The sequence below is a fragment of the Rhincodon typus genome, chromosome 4 (assembly GCF_021869965.1).
Source record: "Rhincodon typus isolate 14 chromosome 4, sRhiTyp1.1, whole genome shotgun sequence".
In the NCBI taxonomy this organism is placed as follows: Eukaryota; Metazoa; Chordata; class Chondrichthyes; order Orectolobiformes; family Rhincodontidae; genus Rhincodon; species Rhincodon typus.
The window spans coordinates 77,729,323-77,750,411 of NC_063335.1; the positions used below are offsets into that span (position 1 = coordinate 77,729,323).

General features: G+C 42.1%; 1 long non-coding RNA gene across 1 annotated transcript in view; it reads right to left on the reverse strand.

Annotated features, from left to right (window-relative positions):
* The window catches only part of LOC125483013, a 52,995-nt gene extending 32,430 nt beyond the window's left edge, over positions 1–20,565 (reverse strand). Inside the window, exons 1-2 of the long non-coding RNA XR_007262008.1 lie at positions 20,369–20,565; positions 5,169–5,325 (exon numbers count right to left, since the gene is read on the reverse strand). This is a non-coding gene — a long non-coding RNA (uncharacterized LOC125483013). The remainder of the gene's footprint in view (positions 1–5,168; positions 5,326–20,368) is intronic.
* Between the last annotated feature and the right edge of the window lie 524 nt (positions 20,566–21,089).

The following is a 21,089-nucleotide window of genomic DNA, read 5'->3' on the forward strand; positions in this document are numbered from 1 at the left end:
CTACCTGCAATTTTCATGCTGGGTACTATTTGAAAAAAGATGTTCCAGAAGGCTCAAACTTCTCGCCTTTCACTCCCCTTTCATGTTGCGGGAGCTCATGTGACTGATGTTTGTACTGTGATAAACAGGTCATGGGGTGAAAATGTTCCAAGAGTAGACACAAAGCAATGATGTGTTGACTGCTGATTCAGCGGGACAAGTTAAGCAGTAGGATAAAGGTCATTTATTGTATTACCATTAGCTTTCTAAACTACATTTTTACAAGTTCGGGCTTGCACTTTAGTGGAACCTCTGTGAGCTGAAGGAAAATGATTTACTTCGTCTGAAAACTTAGATTCACAATCTTGCGTTAGACTGAAAAGCTGCTTCATTGTAACTGTGGGGCGAATTTCCTCGGTGCTTCCCAGCTCCTGTTCCTTCAATGATTTAAGGGAGTCATTTTCAACTCGGACTGGGACTCTAAAGAGAGGGACAAGGAAAGGGCAGCACGCTGGAGATGCTCATAAGCAAACAGTCCCACTGTCCATGCACTGGGGGCGAGTTCCTGGGGATATGTTTAACCTTTGGGTCTCGGTGATGGATTCACTGACAGGTTCTGATTTTTTTCCCTCACTCGATTCCGATCCTTTAACAAACTCGGCAAGTGAACCGTTGATTGGATACCAATTGCATCCCTGCGGTGAAACTTCCTCTATCTGACCTGTTCGAGTAACGAGAGTGGAGTTGAAAGTTTTCATCAGCGCATCCTTTTGAACAGATAGGTGGCGCCACGTTCCATGCTGTAAGCGCTGCCTTTGTAAATGGCAAAAATATTAATACTTGGAAATGACTGTCCTATCTGTACAAAACAAATGGTATCAATATGCGTCATTTGCACGTTTTGTATACCTCAGAACTGGTTGTGCTGGAACTGTGTTGGTACAGCGGCCATTTCCAAGTACTACTATTTTTTTAAACTCTCATTTTTCTGCCTCTCGATTCTAACATGCAGACTAATGGATCAACGTATTTACTTGGGAAAGGCAGCTGACAACAATAACCATGGATAATGTAAGTGGCAAAGACTCCCTCCCTCACCTTTGATGGTCTGAATTGCCCTTAACGAGCTTTGCACGTAGATTCATCCGTTGAAAAACATGAGTGATTTACTGGTGGTGGTTAATAGATGAAAAAAATAACTCGTTTTGGTGATGGGGAAAACAAAACAAAAATGTTCAGTTTGTGTAAGAGCATTAATGGATATATTTTTAAAATGGTTTAAACTGGGCTGTTGTGGTGTAGTGGTATTGTCCCTACCTCTGAGCCAAGAAACTAGGGTGCAAGACACAGCTGCTCCAAAGGTGTGTAAAAAAAAAACCTCTGAAATAGTTGATTCAAAAATATGTAAAGTGGTAGGGACTGTTCAAAATAGCCTCATTATATTATTATGCATATTTAAAACTGGTCCACACCAGCTTTCCAGTTCTATAGCACTCATCATTTTAACCAAACAACTCTAGGAATGGCAATTTTTAGGTTGTCTCTCAATTCCTAACACTTTTTAAATGTTGATGCACTCAGTAATTTGATCGTAATATTTAGTATTCCACAGGCATCTTTCCATAACAGCTTTTTATTCACCATCTGCTGATGATTCTATTTTCACCCAACTAGTAATCACCACCAACATAAGTTAATCACCTACTCATTGGTGCCACAATCTCCTGATCAACAACTTCAAATGCCAACATGAATATGACTAAATGGGAACCAAAATAGCAGCAATGATATGAACAACTTGGCACCAGCTTCAATGCCAGCAAGACAAGCAGCAACAAGTTCAGCTATTCCTCCACAAATAACTCTTAAGTTCTTCAGATCCCAGATTAAAGTACCTGCTCTTTTGAAACACACCCGTTTCAGGCCATAAATAGATCTAAAGCAATTCCCCACCCCACCTTTTTCAATTATTGGGAGCATTTCCCATATTATATGGAATGTGTGAGCAACAGGGTTGTTAAATGACACTTATCACTAGCCTGCCCAAAAATATTACATTTGGCTTCCACAAGGACCATTTAATTCCTGATCACATTTGTGCCTTGGTTCTGATGTGAAAAAAAGGGCTGAATTCCAAACGTGAACATGAGTGACTACATAAAAACGGAAAGAACTGCAGATTCTGAAAATCAGGAACAAAAACAAAGTTGCTGGAAAAGCTCAGCAGGTCTGGCAGCATCTGAGGAAGGGTCACTGGACCCGAAACGTTAACTCTGGTTTTTTTTCTTCACAAATGCTGCCAGACCTGCTGAGCTTTTCCAGCAACTGTTTTTGTACATGAATGACTACCCTTGGCATCAAGACAGCATCCTCGACCTTTGTCATCAAGAAAGCCTAGTAAAATTGCAGTCAATGAAAATCAAGGAAGTAACTTTCTATTGGCCTTTTTGCACTGGAACATCAAAGCAATCTGTATGAAATTATGAAATATTCACACGTTTTAACTTGGTTTTTGGTGTAGGATTTATGGAATGTTGTTTCATTTTAGCACAAATTTTCTAATTTTCTGTGAGAAGTGGAATTTTAAATTCAAGGGATGAGGAATAATGTAGGCAGCTGCTTCACAGGGAATTTTTTTGTCTGCCTCACTCCAAGCAGCCAAGCAGGGCTTGTAGGTCTGCCAGAAATCTAACGATCCGCCTCCATCACATCAGGAAACTAGAGGTCAACAAGAAAATCTGAAGCTGTTTACTTAACTTTTAACAAGCTTGATTTCCTGCTTGGCTCATGGGGCCGTGAAAATTCAGCCCCTTACCTCTTCTGTCTTTCTTAATTAATTTTAAATGTTTGACAGGATGTTTAATATTGTTGCCCTCTATAAGCCTGTAATCTACATCTGCAGGATTATCCAGCCATGACTGCATTCTATTATACCCAACATGCCTCTTAATGGTTACCTCTCAAATATCTGCACAATCACTTGCATGCCTCAAGGCTCCAATATGGGGATTTTCACTTATATGCTATTTGACAGGAATTGTAGTTCCACAAACATGTTACATTTGTATGCTGATGATATGGATCTAATCTTATCTGAGTAGGAACATTTGTGATACTGAATAAATGTCAAAGCAGAAATTTCACACTTTCACCCACACTCCATCTCACTTTATAGTTGCTTAGGCAATCTGAACATGTCATTTTGGCTCTTTTTTTAAAACTGGATTAAGCTTTGACTTTCATTTCTGATCAAGCAAAAAATCGCCTGCTCTCAGCTATATAACAGTTTCACCTCATTACCTCTGTTCCCCGTGATTGTTATCTCTACCTTTTTCAGACAGACTTTCACTGCTATAATATCTTCTTACTGGCAACTGTAAAGTTTAGAAATAATAGGCGTTATGCTGATAAATAGACTCCATCAATGGTATCAGATCAAGTAGTACTGAGACTCACTTAAAAGAAGTTCTAGTGAAGTCCTGCTCAACAGATGAGATGAAGTGAAGGGACTGCAGTTAGCATGAAGATGACATTTGAGCGGAATGTGGCATCAAGGAGCCCTAGCAATATGAAAGTTAATGGAATTGAGGGAAAACTCTCTACTGGCTGGAGTCATACCTAGTGGAAAGGAAGATGGTTGTGGTTGGTGGGGGTCAGTCATATCTGCTCTAGGACATCACTGCAGGTGTTATTTAGGGCAGTGTCTCATCTTTTATTGCTTCATCAATGATGTTCCCTCCATCATAAAGACCGAAGTGGAGATTTTTACTGATGATTGCACAATGTTCAGCATCATTCATGAGTCCATGTCCAAATCCAGACAGGCCTGGACAGTATCCAGATTTGGGCTGACAAGTGGTAAGTGTGATGGGATACTCTTCACTTGTCTGGATGATTACAGCTCTGCAAAAACACTCAACAAACGTGACATCATCCAGGACAAAGCAGCCTGCTAGTTGGCATCAATAAACATTTGCTCCCTCCACCATTGATGCTCAGTAGCAGCGGCATGTAGATCTATAAGAGGCACTGCAGAAATTCACCAAGGCTTCTCAGACAGATCTTCCAAACCTATGACCACCACCATCAAGAAGGCAAGGGCAGCAGACACATGGGAATACCACCACCTGCAAATTCTCCCCTCCAAGCCATTCAGCATTCTGACTTGGAAATATGTCACCATTCTTTCAGTGTTGCTGGATCAAAACCCTGGAATTCCCTCCCAAATGGCACAGAGAGTCAACCTACAGCAAATGATTGCAGTGATTCCATAAAGCAGCTCACCATCACCTCCTCAAGGTTGACGTGGGATAGGCAATAATGTTGGTCTACACCTCATGAATGAATAAAAATAGTCTCGGAAGATAGTGTATGTAATTAATGTTCATCAATTTGTACTAGTTTGGTGCTCAGTCCTCATCGGTCTCAGGCTCCCTGAATCTGCTTGGGATATTTATATTTGGTGAAGTGGCAGTGAATGACCCATAGGCAATTTATAAAGAATCCTAGTCAGTGCTGATAAAGGGATGAAGTGAAAAAACCAAAGGTCCAGCAGTAAACAAACACATCAATGATTGGAACAACTGCTGTTTACTGGAGCCTGATGAGAGCAATGAGAAGTGCACAGAGTCAGAGGGATGTTATAGCTCTAGAATGTTTTAAACTATTCACAGCTCTGGGAAAGTTGCAAACGACTTCCTGTATAACATTAAGTTCAGATGCCAAAACGGTATGTTCATTCACTTAAGAAATGTTTCCACACCCACTCTTAAAAAAATTGAGACAAGAATTTGAATCCATGCTACACCAGGAGTAATAAACCTAGTTCTTGGTGCTCAAGCATGGTTCCAATACCCAAACCCAATTCTCTGTACACATATGTGTTGACCTTGTATAATTGAATAAGGCTGTGGAAAGGGAAATCCACTCCATGACACCTGCGGATGAAAACCTCATGAAGCTAGCAAAGAGATCTCTTTTTGCCAAGCTGCACGTAAACACTGGTTTCTTGCGGCTACTATTTGACAAACAATCCAAATAACTAACAAAATTCATCACATTTATCAGCCAGCATTTAGAATTGCCTTAGTGCCTGAGATTTTACAATGTATCATGACTAGCACTTTGCAAGATTGGGTCATCTATCACCTGGACAAGAATTGAACTATATCAGTCAACTGCCCTTTCACCTTCGGTCAAGTGCCTGCTGGATTGTGAAGTTGTTCAGTTGATGGCTGGAGAAAATCTGTGTCAATTGGCCATAATGTCGACATTCCAGGAATCCTCCTTGGATTTTGTGACCTCATCCAAAAAAGTCATTTCTTTTCCTTATCCTGATTCACAGATCTAATGGATTGGAGCAAAATGTCAAAGTCAGAGCAGTATTGCAGCACTTGAACTTAACCATAAATGTGAGTTCTCTAAACACAAGGTTAACTCTTTAGGCCATATTGCTCATGCATCTGGATTCAAGGCTGACCTCAGAAAAATACAGCCAAAGATCTCTCACTGCTCGTTACCATTGCACAGCTTCGACATTTCACAAGCATGGTCAATCAGTTGGCAATTTAGTACACATGGATGAACTAGAATGATAACTTATTAAAGCAGGCCTAGGCCTAGAATTGAGATGAACACCAAAGACAGAATTTGACAAAATCAAGTTATATACTCTCTTCAACAGAAAGGACTGGCCAACTGTGAATCAGACCTACCCACCATCACTGCAGATACAGTCATAGTGATGTACAGCATGGAAACACAAACTTGGGTCCAACTCATTCATGTTGACCAGATATCCTATATGAATCTAGATAATAAGGTGTAGAGCTGGATGAACACAGCAGGCCAGGCAGCATCAGAGGAGCAGGAAAGCTGACGTTTTGGGTCTGGACCCTTCTTCAGAAAGTGTTGCCCTTTAGGTCCTTCTTAAATCTTTCCTCTCTCACCTTAAACCTACACCCTCTAGTATTGGACTCCCCTACCCCAGGGAAAAGACCTTGTTTATTCACCTTATCGATGCCCCTCATGACTTTATAAACTTCTATAAGGTCACCCCTCAGCTTCCAATGCTCCAGGGAAAATAGCCCCAGCCTATCAGCCTCTCCCTGTAGCTCAAACCCTTCAACCCTGGCAACACCCTTGTAAATCTTTTCTGAACCCTTTCAATTTTATCAACATCTTTCCTATAGCAGGAGACCAGAATTGAACAGTGTTCCAAAAGTGGCCTAACCAATGACCTGTACAGCCACAACATGACCTCCCAAATCCAATATTCAAAGCACTGACCAATGAAGGCAAGCATACCAAATGCCTTCTTCACCATCGTGTCTACCTGCAACTCCACTTTCAAGGAACTATGAACCTGTAATCTAAGGCCTCTTTGTTCAGCAACACTCCCCAGGACCTTACCATTAAGTGTATAAATCCAGCCCTCATTTGACTTTCCAAAATGCGGCACCTCACATTTATCTACATTAAACTCCATTTGCCACTCCTTGACCCATTGGCCCATCTGATCAAGGTCTCACTATACTCTAAGGTAACGTTCTTGGCTATCCTCTACACTACAAAACTAGCAGATGGAGGTTAATCTGGACAAATGTGATGTAATGCATTTTCGAAGGTCAAGTACAGGTGGAAATTATAAAGTGAATGTCAGAACCCATAGGCGTATTGATATGCAGAGGGACCTGGGTGTGCAGGTCCACAGATGACTGAAGGTGGTAGTACGGGTAGATAAGGTAGTAAAAAAGGCCTGTGGCATGCTTGCCTTCATTATAAGGGTCATTGAATATAAGGATAGGCAAGATATGCTGCAGCTTTATAGAACTTTAGTTAGGCCATGCTTGGAATATTGCACAGTTCTGGTCGCCACACTACCAGGAGGATCTTTGGAGAGTGTATAGAAAAGGTTTACCAGGATATTGCCTGGTATGGGGGATTTTAGCTATGAAGAAAGGTTGGACAGACTGGGTTTATTTTCACTGAAGCGCAGGAGTTTATTAGATTGTGAATGGCATGGAAAGAGTGGAAAGTATGAGACTTTTTCCCAGAGTGGAGGGGTCAATTACTAGGGGACATAGGTTCAAGGTACAGGGAGCGAAGTTTAAAAGAGATGTGAGAGATAGGTTTTTCACACATACCGTGGTGAGTGCCTGGAACACGCTGCCAGAGGAGGTGCTGGAAGCAGACACAATAGCAACATTGAAGAAGCACCTGGATGAATATATGAGAAAGAAGGGAATGGAGGGATACAGATCCTAAAGGTAAAGATAGTTTCAGTATGGAAGGGCAAAATGTGTTGGCGCAGGCTTGGAGGGCCGAAGGGCCTGTTCCTGGTACCTATATTGTTCTTTTTTCCTTGTACCACTAATTTTGGTGTCATCTGCAAACTTACTAACCATACCTCCTATATTCACATCCAAATCATTTATATAAGTGAGGAAAAGCAGTGGACCCAGGGCCGATACTTGCGGCACATCACTGATCACAGGCCTCTAGTCCAAAAAGCAAATTTTCTGATGAAGGGTCTAGGCCCGAAACGTCAGCCTCTCTGCTCCTATGATGCTGCTTGGCCTGCTGTGTTCATCCAGCCCTGCACCTTGTTGCCTCTACCACCATGCTCTGTCTCATACCTTCAAGCTAATTTTGTATCCAAATAGCTAATTCTCCCTGTATTCCATGTGATCTAACCTTGTGAACCCTGTCAAACGCCTTATTGAAGTCCATATAAACAATGTCCACCGCTCTGCCTTCATCAATCATCTTCATTACTCTTCCTAAAACTCAATTAAGTTTGTGAGACATGATTTCCCATGCATAAAGCCATGTTGACTATCCCTAATCAATCCTTGCCTTTCCAAATACAGGTAAATCCTATCCCTCAGAATCCCCTCAAACAACTTACCTACCACTGATATCGGGCTGACCGTTCTACAGTTCCCTGGCTTTTCCTGACCACCTTTCTGAAATAATGGCACCACGTTAGCCAACCTCCAGTCTTCTGGCACTTCACCTGCGGCTATTGATGATGCAACTATCTCAGCAAGGGGCCCATGAATCGCTTCCTTAGCTTCCCACAAAATTCTAGGGTACACCTGATCCAGTCCTGGGGATTTATCTACCTTTTTGCATTTTAAGGTGTCCAGTATCTCCTCCTCTGTAATATAGACACTTTTCAAGATATTGCTATTTATTTCCCCATGTTTTCTACCTTCCATATCCTTCTCCACAGTAAACACTGATGCAAAATACTTATTTAGTATCTCACCTATCTCCCTATCACACGGGCGGCCTTGCTGATCTTTAAAAGGCCTATTCTCTCCCTAATTGCATTTGTGTCCTTAATGTATTTGTAGAAACTCTTTGGATTCTCCTTGATCTTAAGCTATCTCATCTTCCCTTTTTGCCCTCCTGATTTCCCTCTTAAGTATACACCTACTGCCCTTATAATTCCCTAGAGATTCACTTGATCCCTGCTGATGACAACATAAAATTACAAAGCAATGTCAATAGACCGTGAATGGGCAAAACTGTGGCAGATGTTGTTCAATATAAGTAAGTTTGATGTTTTCAATTTTGAACAAAAAAGTGATAGATCAGGGTACTTTCTGGATTGTTTGAAGTTAAATACAATGGATGTTCAAAGAGACTTAGGAGTTCAAGTGCATGGATTTTTAAAATAACACAAAAAAGGTGCAGAAAGCTAATGGAGTGCTGGCCTTTATATCTTAAGGTTGGAGTACAAGGATGCCGAAGTTATGCTGCAGTTATACAAAATCCTTGTTAGACTCCATTTGGAATACTGTGAGCAGATCTGGGCATCATACCTTAGGAAGTATATACTGACCTTGGAGGGAGTACAACACAAGTTTCCAAAATTATACTTGGACTTCAGGAGTTAAACTGAGGAGAGATTATACAAATTAGACCTGTTTTCTGTAGAATTTAGAAGGTTCAGGATGATCTGATCAAAGTCTTCCAGATATTGACAAGAAAAGACAGGTTAAATAAAGATAAACTATTTCCACTGATTGGGAATTCTGGAACATGGGGAATAGTGTGAGAATTAGGGCCAGACAGTTCAGGAGAGATGTTAAGAAGCACTTCTACACATTATTGGGAGTAAATATTTGGAACTCTCTTCCACAAACAGCACTGGATGGTGGATCAGTTGCTAGATTTAAATCTGAGACAGATAAATGTTTGTTAAGCAAAGGGATTAAGGTATAGGGGCCAAAGGCAGGTATATGAAGTAAGGCCACAGATCAGTCATGATCTCACTGAATGACGGAACAGGTTTGATGGGCAGAATGACCTAATCTTGTTCCTGTGTCCTATGATGCACCATGCATTGGATAGGGGTCTAAGATAATTCATAGACCAGTAGACTCTGCACCCAAGGCACTGACAGATGCAGAACAGGAGAATCCAGTCTTTGCAAAAGAGTTCTTGGTTATAACCAAGAAACGAAAATAAATTCTTATTACCTCCTGGAGCTCAACTTTATTATTCAGACATGCTACAAGCCATTGGTCATCCTGCTCAACACTAAAGAATTGGTGAAAATGTCACACAGAATACAGAGGTCTCACTTCTGATTTATGAAGCTTTACACCACTACAAACTGGACCCAACAGAAACAGCAAACTAATACAGATGCATTGCTCGCACTCCAATTAGGAAATCCACACAAAGTGACATATATCTTCTTGAGGATCTGGAGTCTATGCCTGTTTGACCACCAGGCTCCTGTTAGCAACCTGAAAATTAGAGGAAATTCAAACAGCCCAAAAGCGGATTTGGAGTGTGCACAGATATGTGAGTTCTGTGTCATAGAATGGACAGCATATGTTCCGAGCAATTGTACTCTGAAACAGTACTTTGAACTGCATTGCCACGTCAATCTGCCAGATGACATATTGAAATATGACATGAGTTGTTATTCCCAGAATGTTTAGACTAGTTACTCTTCAGCAATAACATGAGGGACCTAACCATAACCAAGTGCTAGTCCAGGGCCCATAATTTAGTTTGGTGGCCAGGAATCTTCAAAAGTTCTTGAAGACATTTCGAACTCTATTAGGCACAAAGGTATAAGGAACCATTCATTCCTATCTTGACTGTGGGAATGTCTTGGGATGGATCCTCTTACAATGTGCAGTGGCACAGTGGTTAGCACTGCTGCCTCATGGTGCAAGGAACCTGGGTTTGACTCCAGCCTTGGGTGACTGCGTGGATATTGCATGTTCTCCCCATGTCTGCGTGGGTTTCTGTCAGGTGCTCGGATTTCCTCTCACAGTCCAAATATGTGCAACATAGGTAAATTGGCCATGCTAAATTGCCCTGTAGTATTAAGGGATGTGCAGGCTAGATGGATGAGCCATGGTAAATGCAAGGTTACAGGCACAGGGTGGGATGGTGGGTCTGAGTAGGATGCTCTTCGGAGGATTGATGTAGATTTGATGTGCTGAATGGCCTCTTTCTGTACTGTCAGGATATTGTGATTCTATGATAATCAAGGATAAAACAATACTGGAATGTTACTTTCAAAGGATTTTTTTTATTCATTCATGGGATGAGGGCATCATTGGCTAGGCAGCATTTCTTGCCCAAAGGGCAGTTCAGAGTCAACCACATTGCTGTGGGTCTGGAGCCATATGTAGGCCAGACCAGGTAAGGATGGCAGTTTCCTTCCCTAAAGGACATTAGTGAACCAGATGGGTTTTTCCCCAACAATCAACAATGGATTCACAGTCATCATTAGACTCTTAATTCCAGATATTTATTGAATTCATATTACACCATCTGCCATGGCAGGATTTGAACCCAGGTCCCCAGAACATCACCTGGGTCTTTGGATTAACAACCCTGCGATAAAACCACTGGGCCATCACCTCCCTCACATTGAGTTCAAACAATTGCAAGACACCACTTTGACAGCAGGATAATACAACACTCAGAAATTTTTGCCACTCACAGCATTCCTGAATTAGTTATCTCTCAAAACAATTGGGACTTTGCCAATGATTGCTTCAAATATTTCTGTGACAGCTATGGCCTTGTTGTCACCATTTTGCTCAGGTACCTATAAGCCAATTGGGAGTTTGAAACAGCGGTCTGTATTGTTAAATCCTTGATGACTAAGAATGATGATGTTGCTTTTGCTCTGTAAAAATATGGCCTTGCTCCACTGGAATGCTTGTTGGGCAAAAGATTACACTCAGAGGTCCCAGCTCTTCCACATTTTAAGGTGGCAGGGATACAACAGTTACAGGAGAAAGAGGACCACTATTGTGCCAAACACATCATGGACTACAATCATCATTATAAAATACAGAATCTACCTGCATTGAAACCAAAGGAATCATTATGACTGCACAACCAGAACAGTAAAGGGCAGGTTTTGAGCCAATTAAGTTATCCACAGTCTTACTTTGTACACATTCATCAGAGTTAAGGTCTCGGCTTAGGGTTCTCAGAAAAAACAGATTGACAATTAATAATTATATAGGCTTGAGCTAATTGACCTGGACAACCAAGGCAGCCTCACATGATTTACATGTCCCTTAGCAAGACAGAGAAACATTGAAAATAGGAACAGGAAAAGGCCATTTGACCCGTCAGGTTCCACGATTCAATACAATCATAAATGATTATCCAACTCAGCCAATTTATCCAATTTAGCCATGCTAGATTGTCCATAGTATCCAGGGATGTGCAGGATACATGGATTAGAGTGGGGGGTGGGGGTGCGGATGGGGTGCTGTTTGGAGGGTCGGTGTGGACTTGATGGGCTAAATGGCCTGCTTTCACACTAGGGATTCTATAAACTTTTGTCACATACAGTTTGATTCCTTTAGCCTGAAGAACTGTATCTGTCTCCTTCTTTAAAACTTTTGATGTTTTGGCCTCAATCACTTTCAGTCTCCCCACTCTCTGAATGAATACATTTGACCTCATCTCAATCCTAAATGGCCTACCCTGTTTTCTTAGCCTGTGACTCCTGGTTCTTGACTCCCCAGTCATTAAGAACATCCTTCCTGCATTTACCCTGTTTTGCCCTGTTTGAATTTTAAATAAAAACTGAAAGAACTGCGGATGCTGTAAATCAGAAACAAAAATAGAAATTGCTGGAAAAGCTCAGCAGGTCTGTGAAGAGAAATCAGAGTTAGCGTTTTGGGTCGAGTGACCCTTTCTCAGAACCTGTTTGAATTTTATAGATTTCTATAAGTTCCCCCTCACTCTTCTAAATTCCAGTGAATATAGTCCTAAACAATTCAGTGTCTCTTCATACACCAGTCCTACCATCCCGGGAATCAGTCTGGTAAACATTCATGGCACTTCCTCCATCACCAGAACATCCTCCTTCAGATAAGGAGGCCAAAAGTGCACAGAAATACTCAGGGTGTGGTCTCACCTAGGCCCTGTACAATTGCAGCAAGGCATCCTTGCACCCGTACTCAAATCTTTGCGCTATGAGGGCCAACATACCAAGTATTTTCTTCACCGCCTGTTGCACCTGCATGATTATTTCACTGACTGGTATAAAAGCACTTCCCAAATCTTGTGGCCTCCCCCCTTTTCCCAAACTGTCGCTATTTGGATAATATTCCATCTTCCTGTTTTGCTATGAAAGTGGATAACTTCACATTTATCCACATGATACTTCATCTGCCATGCATTCGCCTAGTCACTTAATTTGTCCAAATCACACTGATGCAACTCAGCAACATCCTCACAGTTCATCTTCCCACCCAGCTTTGTATCATCTGCAAACTTGGAGGTATTACTTTTAGTTCCCTCACCCTAAATTGTTAGCGTACAGAATGATACTGGAACAATGCTTCCTCCAAAGGAGACAAGAACACTGTCAGGCCAGTTGGTCAGGCATCAACCTCTCAGACAGAGGGATGGCCTCAGTCACTTTTCTTTGGGTTAGAATGTAGTAGAATAATGTAAATAATGTAAATTTGTGATGTAGAATGAAAGACTTAGAGGGAGTTGTAGTATATGCAATTAATAGTTATTTTGCTAACAGCTATACTGCCTCATCAGTGACGTCAGTTCACATGGAACTAAGATCTCAGTGAAGAAGATTCTAGTGAAGCCTTGTTTAACAAATATTCATCACTTTACACTGATACAGTGTTCAGTTCTCATACGTCTAAGACAATTCTTCCCAAGTCTTTTTTCAACGTGATCCCATTTCAAGGTTTGAAAATTGGTGTGACTCCTCAGTGAGAACTGAGAGCATGGGTTGGGGGACACTGCGAGGGCAGGGGCCTATTAGAGAGGGAGCACAACCATGATCACTTAGTTGGAGCTCCATGGCAGCCATTGCTGTCTCAAAGTATATGACTCTGGTATTTCAACAGGGGATGTGTCCCGATTCCCTTTGGAAAGCCATGGTGTAGGGCTTCCAGAATCTGCTTGTGAAATTCGTAAACTCCATCCTGCCCATCCTATTAATTCAGAAACCTATTTTTAGTCAGTCCTGCACCCGGTTCTGCTAAATTATGAGCTTTACTTTTTTTCTCCCTGTTGCCCAGTGATTTGATTTCAAAATCCTTTTCAGTTTGGCTTAAAAATGTCTCCATAACCTACCCCTTACCAATCTCTGCAACATCTTTGAACTCCTGTATTCCGGTTTACACCTTTCATTCTGACCTTCTGTACATTTGTTCCACTCTCAACTATTGGTGATAAAGACTTCAGTCACCACAGCCAGGTCTCTGGAATTCCCTGCTTAACATCTTTCATCTTTTCACATCCCTACTAATTTTCAAGAGCCTTCTTATGTCTACCTATGCAATATTCCTTTAAACACCTCACCTAAATGTCTTCCACACTCCTTCTCAGTCTCCAAATCTCCACTGCAGAAGTTTCACTTAAGTCAAAATTGTGAATTTGTTCCAATATTCAGGCAAAGGTCCAACAAGAGGTGTCCATCCAAACTCTTCATCAGATAGCAAAACTTAAAATAGCAGTAAAGAACGATTTAAAATTGGAAGCGCAAATGGATATTTGCATGATACTAAAGACTTCTGTACAAAAACTGCAAGGGGAAATGGTTGTCCACAAGAGATAATGACAATAGGAAGCATATTTCTTTAGTTCTTTACTGACACCAAGTGGTCATAAAGAAAGTCAGAACAATCTTAGAAACATTCAAGTAATGTTTTATTATGAAAGGTGACAATCTTGGAAATGTTTAGTCGTTCATCATAGAATCCCTACAGTGTGGAAACAGGCCCTTCCGCCCAACAAGTCCACACAGACCCTTGGAGCATCCCACCCAGACCCATTCCCCTATAACTCACCTAATCTACAGACCCCTGAACACCTACGGGCAATTTAGCTTAGCCAATCCACCTAACCCACACATCTTTGGACTGCGGGAGGAAACCCACACAGACACAGGGAGAACGTGCAAACTCCATACAGACAGTCACCCAAGGGTGGAATTGAACCTGGGTCCCTAGCACTGTGAGGCAGCAGTGCTAACCACTGATCCACCGTGCCACCCATTGTCATCTACGAAAGATATGAAAGTGTGTTTGTGCAAAGCCCCACACTCACTGCATAAATGCTTTCAAGTCACTTTAATATCTTTCGCTAAATATCTTAAACCTGGGCCTCTGGTTCTCGATCCTTCTTTCAATGGGAACAGTTTCTTCTTGTGAAGTCTCCCAATGATTTTGAACATCACTAATTGAATCTCCTCTCAACCTTCTCTTCTTCAAGGAGAATAATCCCAGCTTCTCCAATCCAGCCACACAATGGAAATCCCTGGAACCATTCTAGTGAACATTTTCTGGACTTTCTCTCATGCCATTATACGTAATCAAAAGTGTGGTTGCCCAGCACTATGCAAAATATTCCACTTGAGGGCGAACTAGAGTTTTATACAGGTTTAATCAAAACTTCTTCACCCTTGTATTCCATGCCCCTGTATATAAAGCCTAGGATCCCCTACAGTTTATTAATAGCACTTTCAAACATCTTGCCATCTTCAATGATTGGCGCACATATATACACCCAGGTTCAACTGCCCCTGTTCCTTTACAAATGACTCATTTACTTTATGCTATCTCTCCAAGCTCTTCCGAATAGTGAATGACTTTACATTTCTCTGCATCAAATCAAATCTGTCAATTGTCTGCTCATTCTACCAAACTTTTTATGTCCTTTCAGTTAAAGTATTGTTAACTGTGAAGTGTACAATGTGTATATCATCTGAAAGCTTTGAAATTATGTACTGAACAGCAAAGCCCAAATCATGAATAAATATCAGGAAGAACAGGGATCCTAACACCAACCTCTGGTCAGTGTTGTGGATACTGGAATTTTTGGAGCTTTCAGGTCTGACACTTAGATTTCTGTCAGATAAGGGTGTTAAGAGATATGGTTCAAAGCCTGGAACATGAAATCAGTAAGCAGATTATCTATAAATCAAACTAAAAGAATGAGGTTTTGATCAAGAAAAAGAAGGAAGCATATGTCAGGTGAAGACAGGAGGGATCAAGTGAATCCCTAGATGAGTATAAAGACAGTAGGAGTATACTTAAGACGGAAATCAGGAGGGCAAAAAGGGGACATGAGATTGCTTTGGCAAATAGGGTAAGCAGAATCCAAAGGGATTCTACAAATACATTAAGGACAAAAGGGTAACTAGGGAGAGAATAGGGCCCCTTAAAGATCAGCAAGGCCAGTTATCTGCAGAACTGCACGAAATGGGGGAGATCATAAATGAATATTTTGCATCAGTGTTTATTGTGGAGAAGGATATAGAAGCTAGGGAACGTGGGGAAATAAATAGCAACATGTTGAAAACACGTGCATCTTACAGAGGTGGTGGTGCAGGACATCTTAAAACGCACAAGGGTGGATAAATCCCTGGGACCTGATCAGACGTACCCTAGAACTTTATGGGAAGCCAGGGAAGAGATTGCTGGGCCCCTTGTTGAGATATCTGTATCATCGATAGCCACAGGTGAGGTGCTGGAAGACTGGAGGTTGGCTAACATGGTGCCATTATTTTAGAAATGTGGTAAGGAAAAGCCAGGGAACTATAAACCAGTGAGCCTGACATCGGCGATAGACAAGTTGTTGGAAGTGATCATGAGGGACAGGATTTACATGTATTTGAAAAGGCAAGGACTGATTAGGGATAGTCAACATGGCTCTGTGCGTGAGAAATTATGACTCACTAACTTGAGTTTTTTGAAGAAGTAACGAAGAGGATTAATGAGGGCAGAGAGGTGGACATGATGTATGAGGACGTCAGCAAGGCATTGGACAGGGTTCCGCATGATAGACTGGTTAGCAAGGTGAGATCACATGGAATATAGGGAAACCTAGCCATTTGGGATACAGAAATGGCTAGAAGGTAGGAGGATTGCTTTTCAGACTTGAGGCCTGTGACCAGCAGTGTGCCACAAGGATCCATTGCTTTTTGTCATTGCCATAAATGATTTGGATTTGAACATAGGAGGTATGGTTAGGAAGTTTGCAGATGACACCAAAATTGATGGTGTAGTGGACAGTGAGGAAGGTTACCTCAGAGTACAACAGGATCTTGATCAGATGGGCCGATAGGCCAAGGAGTGGCAGATAGAGTTTAATTTAGGTAAATTTGAGGTGCTGCATTTTGGGAAGGCAAATCAGGGCAGGACTTATACACGTAATGGCAAGGTCCTGGGGAGTGTTGCTGAACAAAGAGACCTTGGATTGCAGTTTCCTAGTTCCTTGAAAGTGGAGTTGCAAGTAGACAGGATAGTGAAGAAGGTGTTTGGTGTGCTCGCCATTATTGGTCAGTGCATTGAGTTTAGGAGTTGGGATGTCATGTTGAGTCTGTACAGGGCATTGGTTAGGCCACTTTTGGAATAGTGCATTCAATTTTGGTTCCCCTGCTACAGGAAGGATGTTGTGAAACTTGAAAGAGTTCAGAAAAGATTTCCAAGGACGTTGCCAGGGCTGGAGGGTTTGAGCTATAGGGATAAGCTGAATAGGCTGGGGCTATTTTCTCTGGAGCGTTGGAGGCTGTGGGGTGACCTCATAGAGGTTTACAAAATCATGAGGGGCATATATAGGGTGAAGAGGCAAGGTTTTATCCCCAGGGTAGTGGACTCCAAAACTAGAGGGCATAGGTTTAAGATGAGAGGGGAAAGATTTAAAAGGGCCCAAGCGGCAACTTGTTCACGCAGAGGGTGCTGTGTGTATAGAATGAGCTGCCAGAGGAAGTGGTGGGGTCTGGTACAATTACAACATTTAAAAGGCATCTGGATGGGTACATGAATAGGAAAGGTTTAAAGAGATATGGACCAAATGCTGGCAAATGGGATTAGATCTATTTTGGATATCTGGTTGGCATGGATGAGTTGAACCAAAGGGTCTGTTTCCATGTTGTATAACTCTAGGACTCTAAAAGAGGGAACAGGTCTAGATAGGTAATTAAATTGCTTAAGTTCCTAATGAGATCAACAGTTTCTGCAAATAGCAAAATCACTTGTCCAATATTTAGAAATGCATAAAGCTACTGCATAGAAAGTGTTTCCAGTTAACCTCCATTGAATTAAAGTCAAGGACTCTGCAATCTACTATTCTGAATTATGGGACTTGGGAGTGGCTAAATTACATTCATTTTAAGATCAAAAAAGTAGCCAGTTAATTAATTGAAGCATGCGGCAAGTTTATAATTGAAGTGGGAAACCCCTGGCATTAATGACAAGAGATGGGAGTTGAATGGTATTTCAATAGCACTTTTGGATATAAAGATTTCAACATAAAACTGGTACAAAGTCAGAAGAAATATTTGGAGGAAATATACAGCGTCTGTAGACCAAGAACCAGAGTTGGTATTTGTTTGATGGCCTCAGACCAATTCTGCTCAAAGATCAGTAACCTAAAACATTATCAACATTGATCAATCCACAGATGGTGCCTGACTTACTGAGTATTTCAGCTTTCTCTGTTCTTACTTCAGATACTCAACACCTATAGTATTTTAATTTTGCTTTTGAGATATTAGGAGGGAACTTATGAGTTTGAAGGAGAGGGTTTACAGCGAAGAATGAGATGGTGAGACAGAACTGGCAGTTTCGAAGAAATTATATCAGATTTAAAACATTATCGTTCCTTTCTTCCCAAATGTTGCCATGTCTACCAGGTTTCTTCAGTATTTTCTGTTTTTATTTCACGTTTCCAGCATCTGCAGTATTTGATTTATATTAAACATTTATCATATAGTTTTAACAGAATCAGAGCAGTGTTAAGATGCAAAAGGAAGCCGTTCGGCTCATTTTGTCTGCTTTAGCTCTTCAAATGATCTAGTGCCAATCCTCTGCTGTTCCTCCATATATTCGGACATTATCTCTATGCAAATCATCAATAAACTTTAGAATGAATCAATTGGACCTGCCTCCACCACACTTATAGGTTGTGCATTCCACACACTAAATATTTGCTCTATAAAAAAGTTGTTTCTTGCATCACATTTGGTTCTATTGTAAGTCACTTTAAAGCCAAGCCCTCTAGTTCTTGATCCTTTTCATGAGCGGGAATAGTTTCTCCTCATCCACTCAATCCAGCCCACTCATTTTGAAAACCTCTATCATAACTCCTTAGCTGCCTTCTCCCAAAGAGAATCGTCCCAATTTCTTAAAACTATCTTCGTAACTGGAGTTCCTCATCCCTGAAACCATTCTTGTAAACTGCTTTTGCACTGTTCCACTGTGTTCATGTTCTTCCTATAATGTGGTGCCCAGAATTGTCCACAGTACATCCGTTAAGGTTAAGAGTGTTTTATGGAAGTTCTAGCTGCAAGAGCAGGTGAGATGCTAGGAATACGGCAGTGAATAACTCACCTCCTGACTCCCCAAAACCTGTCCACCATCTACAAGGCACAACTCAGGAATGTGATGGAAAACTTTTCACTTGTCTGGATGAATACAGTTCCAAAAATACTCAAGAAATTTGACACAATCAGGGACAAAGACCCAGCTTGTTTGGCACCAATCCATATTTAGTCACTCCACCACCACAGCTCAGTATGTACAATCTATAAAATGCATACAGAAATTAGCCAACGATCCTTAGTCAGCACCTTCCAAATCCACAACCACTCCCATCTACAAGGACAAAGGCAGCAGGTATATCGGAACACCACCATCTACAATTTCCTCTCCAAGACACTCGCCATTCTGACTTGGAAATATATTACCATTTCTTCAATGTCGCTGGGTCAAAATCCCAGAATTCCCTCCCTGACAGCATTATGAGTCCGCCTATAGCACTTGGACTTCAGCAGTTGAAGAAGGTAGCTCACCACCGTCTTCTCAAGGGAAGCTAAGGACAGGTAATAAAGGCTAGCCCAGCCAGCAACGCTCACATCCCACGAGTGAGGTTAAAAACCTCCTTGCTCCTGTGCTGTATGCCTCAAAAAAAAAACCCCAAGGCTTTATTAACATTTTCTGCCTATCCTACCATCTTCAATAGGCTAGTCAGGTCCTTCTTAACCTGCACTCCCGTTAAAATTCTACCCAATCTTTTTTATTGTCTTGCAATGATCTTCCTTGTTTCCATGCGTCTCGTGTTACCGTCTTACGCGTGGCTCCTCTCACGTGCAGTGTTACTTATGACAAAATGAGAGAATAAAACAAACACACCTTTCAATCCAACCACACTGTGTCGCCTTTCTGAAAGAGGTAGCAAATTCGACATACCCTCCCACCTTCCCCTCAAATAGCATGTTATCCAAGTTCAATCTGAGACTTTACTCCCCCCCGACTGAAGCAGAATTCCCGCAAACTGTTAAAAACAGTTTCCCTCTCAGGTCGCCTCTGATTCTTTTGCCTAATTACGTTAAATCTGGGTCTTCTGTCAGCCGGCAACAGTGTTTGCTTTTCTTTTCTATTCTGACAACGGGCTTACAGCGAATATATCCCGGACCTAGCGCGCTCTGGAGAGAGCAGACCCAGTGAATGGAGGACTCAGAGACAACAAGGTGCAGAGCTGGATGAACACAGCAGGCCAAGCGGCATCATAGGAGCAGAAAGGCTGACGTTGTGAAGAGTCTAGGCCCGAAACGTCAGCCTTGCTGCTCCTATGATGCCGTTTGGCCTGCTGTGTTCATCCAGCTCTGCACCTTGTTGTCTCGGATTCTCCAGCATCTGCAGTTCCTACTATCTCTGAATGGAGGCCTCACGCTGTTGGAGGCGGCTGTCAGAGCGTGCTCACGTGACCTCGCTGTAACCATTCGCGACTGTAGCCATTTGTGGTCATGTGTCCGACGGTGTTGCGCGACCCCAGGTTCCGTGCGGGTTGCTGCTCCCGATCGGAAAGGTGAAGCGAATTGCCTGTTGGGCGGGAGGAGTAATGAGTGTACCGGGGAAGCCATTAAACCGCGGCCTGATCGAGGTGAGCCGGGGTCCCCGGGGCACAGAGAGCCGGCACTGCGGCTGGAGGCGGTCACCGGGCTGAGTGGCGCAGTCTGAGTACTGAGAACCGTTCCGAGTTTCCTTGTTCTCCGGAAGGGTCACTCGACCCGAAACGTTAACTCTGATTTCTCTTCACTGATACTGCCAGACCTGCTGAGCTTTTCCAGCAATTTCTGTTTTCTTTCTGAGTTTCCGTGTTCTGCTGTTTTACGCTGCGCTGGGATCCGAGTTACAGTGCACCACTGTTTACATTACACTGGGATCAGAGTTACAGTGCACCACTGTTTACATTGCACTGGGATCAGAGTTACAGTGCACCACTGTTTACATTGTACGGGGGATCGCAGTTACACTGCACCGCTGTTTACATTGCACTGGGATCAGATTTAGAGTGCACCGCTGTTTACATTGTACTGGGATCGCAGTTACACTGCATCGCTGATTACATTGTACTGGGATCAGAGTTACAGTGCACCACTGTTTAAATTGTACTGGGATCAGAGTTACAGTGTACTGCTGTTTCCACTGTACTGGGACCAGAGTTACAATGCACTACTGTTTGCACTGTGCTAGGATCGTGAATTGCTGTGCACTGCTGTTTAAGCTATGCTGGGATCAAAGTGACATTGCACCACTGTTTACATTCTACTGGGATCGCAGTTACAGTAT